Genomic DNA, 13,664 nt, shown 5'->3' with positions numbered 1-13,664 from the left:
TTACAAGGCATTTTGGTGCTCGTTTATGAGGCACAGTAGGAGAGGCTATGTGTAAGAAGGTACATATTAATGACAGGGTAGACGTAGCCAAAAATGGGGGCGGTCGCATTGATTGTTATAGCTGTGATTGATGGGTCCAACAGCTTGTAGGAGTTTATCCCTATGTTTTTCCACTCTGGCCAATCAGCATTTACAGGGGGAGGGGACAAGCATTAGATATATACAAGTGTGTGGACGCCATTTTAACTTGTCAGTATCTGCAGTTAGGCTGATGGGAGTTGGAGTGAGAGTGACAGTTAGCTTAGCAGAGGCTAAGATTGATGGTCGTTACTCATATCAAACTGCAAGTTAATTAATAGTGTAGAAAATGTACTGTTGGTGGACTGGGGAAGCTGTTACTGTATTGTATTACATCGACTGCAGCAGACATTTTTTCCCCTATTACTGAGTGGAGTTTAATTGATTCAAACAGTTGCCCATTTATGCTACCAGACAAACCTGTAACTTGTGGACAAGTCATTTTCATTATATTTCTATATCATCATTTATCATGTATTATTCTTCATTGATAAATATTGGTGACCAGGCATTATAATATAAAATATTGGGAAATTTATTCCTGCTGCTGGGGCTGCATGTGCCTATTATCTGCCTGCCTAGGCCCAGTACTTTACTGCTATTACAACTACTGCACCTTTTTTTACTGCCCTTACACTGGAGGAACTTTAACAAAAAAAAAAAGAAAAAAAAAAAGAAGGCTATACTATTGGGGAAATCCAGGCTCCATGTGCCTATCATCTGCCAGTGTCTGCCGACCCAGTCATAGTGTTTATACCGCTGCCGATGCAGCTCTTGGACCGTCCTTACTCTGAGGGAATCTTCTCTTAATTTTTATTAAAAACTGCTGAATTTCACCTGAAACGAACGGCTGGGAAACTAAATGAAAATTTTGTCCAAAGCAATTTTTCGCGCCATGCACATGCCTAGTACTTACTCCTTGGTTTGGGACATGACAATATGAAGGTTTTCTTTCTCCAAGCCCAGTTCCTGTGAGGAAGAAGAATATTAAGGAAGAACCATTTAGCTTTTGCCATCCCAGCTCTTTTACTAGAGAGAAAGGTCAGCCCAGCAATTATAATGTGGACAAACAGGTATATCTCGAAGAAGAGTAGTATATAAAAGAAAAGCCACAGATCTGGAGTATTAAGGAGAAAACAGTGTTCAATACTAGCATGCTTTGCCAATAAATAAGAACTCTTTTGTATAAAAACAATGGCTTTAGTTTCTAAAAACACCGACACCCATCCTCAAAAATCAGTCTACATTCAAAGTTACAATTTTAGTAGAATACAGTCAATTTTGCACTTACCGGTTTTAATTGCGTTGTGCCAACCAATAATCCTCTAACATTTCTTAGAAAAGAGTGGGTCTATACAGAAAACAAAAACAAGCAATGGGGGCTCAATTAGACATGTAAGAGCTGAGATGGACCCAAGCCGACATCCGACTTGCCTCTAGACACTGCTCCTTATACCAGAGGAAAGAGGCACTTAAATCATGTTTGGTTCTGCACCAACTCATTCTCCCCCTCAACCTACCAGGACGAGCATTGCAATGTACCAGCCTTTGCAGCCTCTATTGAAGCAGAACACAAAGATATGATGTTGTATTCAGGCTCTGCGCTATACAATAGGTTGTAACAAAGCCACATGGAAGGTTCGCAAAAGCACAGCCCTTAATACATTTGACTACTAAGTGTACTCTCAATCAGCCTATGATGAACACTGCTTTGAAATGTAGTATAGTGGGTCAGCTTGGAACATGTGGAGTATCCTGTTCAAATTGAGACAGTTGGAAGCTATGTAAACCGTATACGACATTGGAGTATATTCATCCTGAACTCGTTAAAACTACTTTTATATATGCATGATATAACATTACATAATCAAATCCAAGTGCTCTACATTAGGTGGCGCGTAATAGGCAATTTTCAATGCCTGTCCAGTCCTCCATAGTATACATGGCCCAGGTTTTAAAGGTGATCTCTCATCTTTTGCATCAGACCATTGAGAGCTGCCGCATACTAGTGTGTTCAGTAGCGATCGCCCATTGGTAAAGGTGATATAGCTGTGTGCCCTTATGCACAACCAGGCTTAGGTTATTCCCATCTTTATATAACATTGTTCGGTCCCTCTTTTGTCATAAGAACTTATGCTTCATTATAATCAATAACATGAATAAAGTATTATCATTATGAATGGTATGTACTAGTCTGCATTTCCCCATTAGACATCAGTAACTGTGCTGTATTGCTTACCTTACGCACAACGTGATTTCTGCGACTGGACAATCGTTTGGCATTTTGAATCTGTTCCTGTAAAATAGGTTTTCAGTGGTCATGTTAACATGCATACAAATTGGTAAAACATGAAACAAAAAACGTACTACAACTCCATGTTAACTCAATTTACTAAGCTATGGGTTTTTAGGTGAATTGTAGAGAGTCGAAACATTCATCCCATATTTAACCATGCATTCTGTAGAGCTGAATCAATCCTTCCAAGAAGACAAACTTAATTGGGCTGACCTTCCAGATTATTTTATTCCAATATTTAACTGACCCAAACTCACTATTAAAATTGTGTCTGGAAATCTGAGTATTTTTTTATATTTTGTCAGACCAAGTTTGTCTCTTTGGAAGTCTTTTGTCAAAAAAACCCAATTAAATGCTATTGAAATACTTAAGATATGTGTCAGGTTCTCTAAATTCACCAAATTCAGTGTCCACTGCAATGCTTTAGTTTGGAAACTCCAACATCATGCATAATTTCCCTTTCAACTAATATAGAAATAATATATGAAGATATATATTCAAACATGTAATATGTAAGCAACACGCATTTCTGTTACGGAACTGCAATCCTCAGCCTTTGGTTGGCTGAGGAATGAGAGTTGCAGTGCAAACCACATCTACAGTCACAAAGACTACCTATCCCTACACCGATGTTTCCAATTGTACAACAGCCAAGATCTGTATTTATTATGAGCAAGATAAGCACATATTTTACCTTAATTTCCTCTTTTATTCCAGAGAGTTCCTGCTGTTCTCTTTCCTCTAGAATGGAAACTACCTTTAACAGGCATATAAAATACAAATTTATTCAAGGGTGTACTGTATTAATCATATTTTATATGTACTATATTATAAAAATTATATTCTGAAAATTAGAGATAAATATGCAGAAGGGACTTGTGATCTACACCCCTCTGCAACTACGTTAACACCTTTCAAGCATCTTCATATTTACACAGGTGATGGCCTAGGCCGAACCCAGGGCAGCTCTGGGTCTTTGGCCTCTTCTTCATGTTGAACACTGGCATATAACAGGGGTCAGACTCTCAGGAACACACAGTCCGGAGGTGACTTCTTTCCATTGTACACCACTGTGATCATATACAAGACTTTATGCTGGTGCTTTTGCTACCAGTATGTTATGGTTAATATTCCTGCTTGAATGCAATGTATCTTAAAAAAAAAAAAATGATAAAGCATAGCCAGGAACTCTGAGTTTTGCCTGGATACTCTATGAGAAGCTCTGCTCCTCTGGGTCACCCTGGGGAAACTGTGTGGCAGAGGAAGGTGTACAGCACGCCCCACTCCCTGCCCTCTGCCTCTACAACAATGGCATCTCCCTCTGTGTGGGGCTAGCCCACCGGCTTCATTCAAGTGGAGGGCTCTGGGTAGCAGGAGCCAGAAAGTTCCAATTTTTCCTAGACGACCTCTATTAGAGCCATTTGGTCAACATATTTGGTAAGTAACTACAAAAAATATTCAAGCTGGGCTAATAAAGTGTTTCATGAGTCTCAGGGTCAGCTCATTTAGCAAGTCACGAGTAAGGTCATGTAAGGTCATGAGCCAGTGCTCAGCATTAGGATGCAGCCTTACAAGATCTCAGAGTTGAAGAAAATGTATTTATCCCCACTGCATATACCAATTATATATCAAGTGAGTTTATAAAGTACTGCTGTGCAGTAGATATGTTGCACCTGAGCACACAGCCTCTCTCTGTATTCCTGCAGTGCAGCTGACACTTTAAAGATGCGATGATTCTAAAAATAAGAAAAAAAAATCAATAAAAGTAGAAATCAATCATATTTCCACCCACACTGCTCTTTGTTATATTTTGGACATACTAATGTAGGAGATACTAGAAAATTGGGTCTGCAACGATATATGTCATTGAAAGGCTGTGATGTCACTAAGACTTCAGCTGGCAGGCATGTATCCGGACAGTGTATGACAAGGGTTGAAATGGGTTAGAAAAAAGGCTTGGCTTTCAATTTGTTTACCTAATCTCCTCAAAACCACTTGTGCTGGCCACAAACACGCCCAGTTCTCTGGGCATTATCGAGGAGTGTATCCTAGCACCCGCAACAGCAGGTAGCCACTAGATCCAGGAGATACATAGAAATCCCTCACGCTACACAACTTCTAAACTCAAAGAGACCTTCAGCAATCAGACATCAGTTCTCACCAGATAGGCATTATATTTAAGAAGTGCTTCTCGTCTTTGCTGTGGTGATCTCTCGAGTCCCTGTAGGATCCTCAGAATCTTCACAGCAACCTCCAATGGAGGATCTTGTCCCTCTTCCCAACTATTGGTGTCATTCCAGATATGAAGCAGCAAGGGTACACATGAAGATGGAGAAAGCCTGGGAACAAAACTCATCTCCTTAGTCAATAACATATCTATCAGTATATGAACATGGAAACAAGCTACATCAGAATAAAATTAAAAAAAAAACAAAAAACCATTGTGTCCAAAATGAGTTGTGTGCGTCATTTCTTAAAAATTAGCTATGGGATCATAAGAATCATCTATCTGTACAATCAAGAACCGACTCCAGACTCATTTACCAGGTCAGTCTGGCTGTAGGGATTATGTTAGACCCCCTTGAACAAGAATGATTAACAGTACAAAGATGGAGAATTAAATTGAGAAATATGTCAAATGGGGATAATCTATATGCAGGAGATATAGAAGAGGAAATGTGAGGGCACCTTAAAGAGAGAGAGAGAAACACACTGTTAAAAGAATGTAGGCTCAATAAAGAGTTAAAAGGGCGTAAAACGTGAAGAAAGCTGGTAAAATACAACCAGATCTGGTCTTATATCAAACGATACAACCTGCAACTGCGATGGTTACTTTGTAATCGCTGAAGTGCTTGTTGTGTAAGCAGGGTGTTTTCATCATGGCTACATAAATTCTTGCTTTACTAAAACTCTATTGCAGGTTAATCACAGACTTTCTGTCAGGTGATACTCACTGGCAGTCGTTAACAAAGCCTTCATCCTCGTCTTCGCTATCACTCTCTCCAATGTAGAAACACACTGTAACACAAATGCTTCAGCGAGGGCAGCGTATAGGGAGTTACTGGCAAAATTGTCACCATTATTTATTATATCACTGTTATTTTAACAGTTATTGTTCAAACTGGATAGTTTTTGTATAACTGCTTAGCAATATTAATTGTTTTATTTATACTCAACACATTTGATACCTTGTGATAACATTAAAAACTGAGAAACATTGTTATTAAACAATGCACTTATTATACATTGCCAAGGAATGTGTGTGTGATTTACATTTATATATATATATATATATATATATATATAAATAATCACACACACAAAAAAAAAAAAATTCTACAATCTGTGTATCCAGCTTGCAAAGTGTCCCTTCTGTGCACTTAGATATGTAACATTTGCTCTAATTTAGCTTCACTATGCATTATAAAGGGTTAACCCTGCATTATGCAAGCTTACATGTGTCTTTCCTTCAAGAGAAGATTACAGAGGCTATCCCTTCATAATGTATAGTTAACGTGGTGAGGTGAATGTTTCCCCTACAATTAGTGGTTTAGTGAATCATCTAAAGTGGGATTATACACTAATGGTAATATATTTGCCTATTTAAATGCATTCCAATATTCTTCTAATGCAACAAATAATGAATAGTTTTGTATGTAAACTCTCCAGTTATGTGTAACCAATTTATATAAGCACTATGTACATCATAACCTGGTTGCAATGCACTGGTCTTTACAATTAAGTTCTACTAAATACATATATTTTTTCCCCAAATGAAATGACATACCTTTTGAAGTACAGTCGGAGTCACCCTTGGACATGCTGAACTGATGGACAAAACAGGTTACTGCAAAATAAAGTAAAACAAAAGAAGCTTGTAAAATCCAAATGGCATACTATTTACAAATCCAAACATTAGCTCGTTAATGGCTCCATAGGAAACTGATGCCTATATTTACATGAAGGAGCAAAAAAAATATCCTGTTACAACATCACCACAGCAGGTTACATTTGGAGAATTGGAAAATATATCTTGTAATAGCTGGTTGATTGTAGGCTCCAGGGAGCATGGCTACCTTTTTGTGCTTCTTTGTTTGAATAAATGTTTTCTAACCAAGGCCGCGGTGGACATTGGCCCAAGCCGAATTCCAATCTCTATTCAGCAGGAGAGAGAAGAGCATAAATTGGAACATGATCTAGCTTGGGTGCTTTCTCCCACATTATGGTAGCCAGAAGGCTACTTTAACCTAAAAACAATTCATCATTGCAGACCTGCAATTAAACCTGGGCACACTGGGCAAATGCATGGGGGGGGGCCAGTGCCCAATGGCACCTTCCATATACCTTTACTTCAGTTCGCATGAACGATCCTGTCCTTTAGCGTGTGACCAACTTCTGGATACACTCAGCTGCACACATGTATCCAGCAGGTTGGCACATGCATGACATTTACTGGCCACTCTCTTTAAAATGCCAGGGCCAATTTGAAACCCCAGTTCGTTCCTGCCCGTGTTTTCTTTAATCATCTCCCTATTAAATAAACCGTGTGATCACCCAATCCAGAGAGATGCGTCTCCAAGGTTGGATTATGCATGGGCCCACAGAGCTGGCTTTGGCTCTGTCTGGGTTTAGGATATAACACATTACAGCCTGTAGACCTGTGTAATATGCGATAAAGGGCTTCACTGTGTACATTCTACAAGATATTTATTACCATAAAAGACTGTACCTTCTGGAATGATTATCTCTTTACTACTTAGCTGTGTTTAAAAATTTTAAATCAAGGAAATCTATGAGATTACACATATCAGTCTAAAAAAAATACTGCTTGTAAAAGGTACAATTCATCAAGGACAAAACCTGGACTTACACAGAATTTTGCAACTACCATATACCCATATCCTTCAGATTTTTTAAATGTTAGGGATCAAAGTCTCTCAATTTATACTCCCAATCCAAAATTTTATTAGACATTTTACAAGAAAGGTCTACATGTGACCTTGTTATCAGTACGCAAAACAAAGAAAGAATGCAGCGCATGCCCAGTGAATTACCATTCAAAAAACACCTAAATATTGGGGATTCCGTAACGCCATATATTGCTTAGCCTGTCACTATGTCGAAAGTACCCCAAGTTTTTCATGGCTATATTGCTTATGAAGGAGCTGAATCAGTGGGACTGCACTGCATTTTCACCCAAGAGAGACTCAAGCAATTTAAGGACACCATAAATGAGGCTTATTGGTCATTATTATTCTAGCAGCAGACTAGGAATATGAATTTCTAGGCCTTTATAGGTTGCACGCATTTATAATTCTTGTTAAGTGTTTACATTCCATTTGAATTCTAACTAAATTGCAACTTGGGCTTTTATATTCACATCTAGGACTGTAGATCTTAGGGGAAAGCCCATGGAACTGAAGAGGGGTCTTTTTCAGATGAAATTGAACCCTATAAAAACAAACCTGGCAGCTCTCAGTGTTGTTAGTCCAATCTCCCTATTTTAGGGTCACACATTCTGCAGCTGGTTCACAACATTCACTGCTGATTCATCGTCTTCCAACTGATGCTCTTTTGAGATATAGGCCTTTTCAACTAATCACAGGTATCTCAGTGAAAGATTTATTTGAACTCTACAAGTGCTAACCACATCAGTAAAGCGACTTGAATTCTTGTGATGTGCTACTATTATAAGATTCATAAAGCTGGCCACTTCTCATTTAAACATGCATGGAGGAATTAAAAGTGAATAAAAAATAAATCTGGTACTAACAACAGCTATCACTATATCATACAATATAAAGAGATAATACACAACATTGTTCAATAAAATACTTTTAGAATATTGTCATGGAACATCAGGGTCTCATGACATTCAGCAATGCATAGGTCTTTATCTTCATCAAGTTCCATGTGGATATAATGGCAAGAAACGTATAACACGTACAGAGACCGATATAAGTATGCTATAGCTCTGCGGAATATGTTAGAGCTTATTAAATATAGAAGGGACAGGAGAAACTTTTTATTATTATTACTACTACTACTACTACAAGCTATGCACACATTTACATATTAAAGAAGGAGCCTGAGGTCTCGAAAATGTTTGTTGAAGGTAACAATTCACCATAAGTTACTAGAGACATCAAAATTGACTAACACAATAAAAAAAAAAAAAATAAACGTTACTCTATTTCAACCAGATAAAACTTATTTTTTTGTTCTGCAAAACAAAACTCCATTCTGACAATGAGTTAATGTTAAATAAAACCAGTCTACTACACAAAAGGTCAGGATAAGAATGGCTTTGGCTTTGAAAACAGCTAATTGGCTAATAGATGTTACAGGAAAATCTGCTAATAAGGAAATTACCGTCACTTTAAATGATACATTTTACTAATCCAAATCCAGAAAGAACTGAGAAGGAATTTGACAGATCTATGCCACCCATACATTCTTTTGTGTGCTCACCAAAGTGCACTAGTAATTAAGTAACAAAGGTCATGGTTCATTCCCTGCTTTCAGTCCCACCAAAGCAAAACAATTCTTACCAGTGAAAAAGAATTTCTCCAAGCCAGTTGTTAACAAAACTAGCTCTGCATCCGATATCACGTTCCTTTTAAACTATCAACTGTCAAAGTCCCTTAACCAGGGGAAATTGCCTTTGACCATTAAGGAAGGTTGAATGATGTATACCAGCATTCTTCACCAAACTGATATCCCAAAATATCTTGGACCTCCAAGGAGCAATCTAGAAACTAAAAAGGCTTTACATATACTTTTATTCCCAAAGTTCTCTACATGGAAATATATTTATACCTAGGAGTACAAGTTTTTTTTTTTTGTTTTGTTATCTATTAATTTATTTTGGCGCACACACACTTAAGAGTTTGTACACTCGCTGTCAAATGTTTTTTATTGGGATATGCTGGGAATTCAATTTATAAAAAAAACAATAAAGATAAACAATGAATTATAATACGAAACAGGAAGCTTTACCATTATACACAGATAATCCCAGCTTGGACCAGTTAATATCAGGAGACCACAATCTCACATGCTGGTATACTTATAAGTGAAAGGTACTAGAGAAAACGCTACAACAAACACTATTTCCTCTGCTTGGGTGGGAGGATAGGTGAAAACATTCAGAAAAATGTAAAAGGGCTGTTGCCCAGTTTAATACGATCTGAAACAGATGGAAATGTGAAGCCCAACAAAAAAAAAAAAAAAGGAAAATGCACACTCTCATTAATTGATACTTACATTCCCAAGGAACTCTTCGCAAAGAAAAGCGTGGAGTAACACAGTAAGAATTTGAAATATCCCCAGAGGTCTTTCTACACCTACAACTCAGTCCTACAAATCTCAAAGCTGGAAGACACTACTGTGTTACTTACAGAACGTTCTAAACCTGGTCTATCTCCATTTGAATAGAAGGGGTGTGAACAATGTTCAATCATGCATGCAAATTAACTCTCCCTAGTACAGAGCTACAGAAATTTGAGACATGTGATGTCTGAGAAAAAGAAAAAAAAGCACTTGAAGAACAGACTTTTCTTAGGCAATAAAAATATACTACTTCATAATCACTATAAAACCAAATCTCCAAATGGAAAGTGTGGCAAACTGAATTGGTGGGTCTTCATAATCTTTATATTGTTTAGATACATGGAGGGTGATTTATACAGGTGCAAGAATGGGGAGAAAATGCCAAAAGGTAGATCCGTTAACAAAAAAGGCATACAATCACTATATAATACATGGTGCAACCCATGTATAACCATGTAGTGCATCTGCAACATATATATATATATATATATATTATATAAAAGATGGTAAATGTATGTATCCATATCATTATGCTGCTCTTCATACTTTTAGAAATCACAATGTATGTTTGGATAGCTGGAGAAATATTTGTTTACTATATCTACCCTATATCATCAACAGGTCATAAAGCCAAGTAACATATTTTAGTAAAGTCGAGCTGTCAGCCATACGTCTCAAATAAAAAATGGCATTTTGAACACCGAAACAAAATTCTTACAATAGCTATGCATTATAACATGGCTTATTTTCAATGAGAAAGCTATAGGGTGTGTTTGGAGGAATCACTGGGGGCCATGAGCTCTTAGGTTAGGGAACTTGCTGAGCCCATGCAGGTCCTGGGGCTGGTGCTCAAAGCAAGATTCAGCTGAACTCTTACCCTGCATGCAACCATTCATACACATCAAAATGAATATACAATGTACACCACAGTAGCCTATATAGTGGACTTTTTACAAAGTGACCCGCATGCACCAACTGCCTTGTCACAGACTATACCTCTTGATTGTCCAGGGTGAGGGCTATTCCAAATAAAAGTAATGATTCAGCCCCCAGCCCTCATTTAAACATAGCAATGCTTCAACGTACAAATACACTATTTATAACACACCACTCATCAGCATATCACTAGAGTGTCAGCTGTCTTGATAGGACCTAAGCCTGCCCAAATAGGTGTATATATCAGCAGGTAGCCCAATAGAAGGGTATAAAAGCTCAGAGGGGGGGCCCCAATTTATAGCTTCCCTACAGAGCATAATTTAATTCACAAAGATTATATACATACATATATAGATATATATTGGTATATAATACATATAGTATAAATAATCACTTAACTTTACTATGCAGATCTAAAAAAGGTTTTATAAACCAAATGGAAAGAACAGAGGACCTGTAAGTAGAAAAATGAAAGGATTCATTCTGGGTGTTGATACCACCATTGTAACACTAGTGGTTATATGTGGAATTGCAAGGAAGTGGCCCAAACTATTTAAAGCAGAGCAGCTGAGGGGGACAGGAGGTTAAAAGTCCCTCTTTTTGGAATCTTACAAATCTATGGATGTTCAAGATGTTTCTTGATATGAAAGTTTAGATGTTTTGTTTCAAAATCAGCTCCTAGAAATATCTATAAGCGTGGTCATACTTACCAGTCCCAAAGTAAGGATCTTCCAAATCCACAGCAAGGATACTTATAACCTGTATGCACATGTAAACTTAAACATGTCCAATTGTGAGCTCCCTTTTGGCTAAGATCAAGTGAGTACATATGAGGAAGGGAAAGCTTGGTCCTCTGGCGATAAGGCCGAGTGGGCTTCACAAAGCCAGGGTATGATTTCTAGAGCTGGTTTGGTCCCCAAGAGCACTTATCACGTATTTATTTGTTTGTGCAGGGTCACCTTCGCTACACGGGGTTGAGTTGGTAATTACGCTAGAAATCACCTGGACCCTTCAAAGCATGCACTTTTTTTTTTTGTATCCCTCACTTAAAAATTCCCTGGCCTATTGTGGGTGGTCAAGCACTTTTTGTTGCTTTGTGTATGTGTGGATTTCATTTTTGTCACGGTTTATTGGTCACGTTGGAAAATGACACAGTGGAGCTGCGATCCTGAAGATTGTTTTTTGGTGGGAGGGATGGTGGCCAAAAACCTCAACCATCAACCCACCAAAAAGCAATCTTCTTTGAATACCACAGTGGGTCTCCTCTTAGGGGGAGATCCTAGAGCAGGGGTTCTCAAACTGCGGCCCTCCAGCTGCTGCAGGACTACATCTCCCATAATGCTCCTTCAGCTAAGGGGCTGGCTGAGGAGTATGGGAGATGTAGTCCTGCAGCAGCTGGAGGGCCGCAGTTTGAGAACCCCTGCCCTAGAGGATCTATCCGTACCTTGATTTTGGTCCGGGAGGGAAGGTGCTGCATGTCCACTAATAGGAGTGCGATCCAAGATTAAGAAGATTGGGGACCTGGTTTCCCTACGGCCTTAACCCACTGGGGGCACCAGCACCAGATAAAAATCCTATGTTGTGGGAAATCCCCTAAAGCATTGGTAACCAACAAACATCCCTACAGATCTGGCCTGGGCACTCACAGCAAATGGCCTGTGTATCCATCTGGCACCTCAAGTGTCAATAAAGCTACATGAGTAACGCTACTTGGTACTGGCCCATAGGGTTGCCCAAAGACCAGTCTGAGTCTCCTCAGATGCTGGTAAACTCCCATGCTAGCAAAAGCTAACCTATAATCATGACTGCTATAGTTTAATAACAGATGGAAAGCAACATGTTTGGCTTTCCCTCCCTTAAGTATTCATATCATTTTTTAAACGACAAAACAACATCACCATCTTTTGTGGCACTGGACCTCATATAAACCGTATATATATAATTGGCTATATTACAGCAGTTTATGGATACAAAACATCACCTTACCGGGGTAGACACAGATGGTGTAGGTAACCAAGAAAACTGGAACATATCCAACTGGGTAGCCAGGATTCAGGTTTTTGCGTAAGTGGTGTAAATACTGCTCAAGTGATATATTTTCTTATCAGTGATTAGCCAATACGAATAAAGCCCTGGATATATGAACTTCTCTATTGTCCAATAAGCTCCCTTCTAATTTCCAATGTGATCTTTGCACCTTGCTGAAATGCTATTAATGCTTAGTACCACAATACTATCTAGTCATAGAGGCCTGGGCACTCAGACTTTGACCCTTGTTAGTAAATAAAGAAGGGAAACATATATGTATTTATGGCTTTTGATGCAAAGCTAGAATGGAAGCCATATTTAATTTCTGCGTTTCTGGCCAAAAATGTAGTTATTTATTAAATATACAATAAACATAGCGCTTTTTGTCTTATACCCTTTATCTATCCTACTATTCTACCTGTCCTAGGGAAAAGCTACATATCACATTTACTACAGGTCTGGATTTCCCAAAAATCAGTGAGGTAAATTTTGATAACTGATCCCTGAAATAAATAAAAAAAATATGGCCACCCATAAGTACACCAGACAATTTGCTTTACAGGTCTTTGGTCAAAGAGGGGCCCCAAGGAAACCCTGCCGATAGTGTAGCATGTTGGAGGTGTGTGACCTGCTGGCACAGGCTGATGCCAAAATACTGAGCATGACATATTATTCTGGATATATATATATAAATATATATATATATATATATATATATATACATGGGCCGTTCGAAAAGTTTCCTCACTTTTATATTTTCTACGGAAGCAGAAGTAGTAGTAATTGGTCGTATTTCATGAGACTAGTTCTGTCGGCAAGCCGGCTGCCCTTGCAGTTTAGTATAAGACTTTTCACCCTGAGGTAAAGATGGCTGTGAAATCTACAAACTGCACCAAAGAGTTACAGTGTTCTGTCAAATGCTTCTTGTGGGCAGAAGGTGTGCCGGGAGCACAAATTCATCTTCATATGAGCTCCGTTGAAGACGTTGCAGGAA

Source organism: Sceloporus occidentalis, unplaced genomic scaffold (genome assembly GCF_023333645.1).
Source record: "Sceloporus occidentalis isolate IW3139 unplaced genomic scaffold, rSceOcc1.0.p SCAF_22, whole genome shotgun sequence".
Taxonomy (NCBI): Eukaryota; Metazoa; Chordata; class Lepidosauria; order Squamata; family Phrynosomatidae; genus Sceloporus; species Sceloporus occidentalis.
This window is presented reverse-complemented; position numbering follows the sequence as displayed.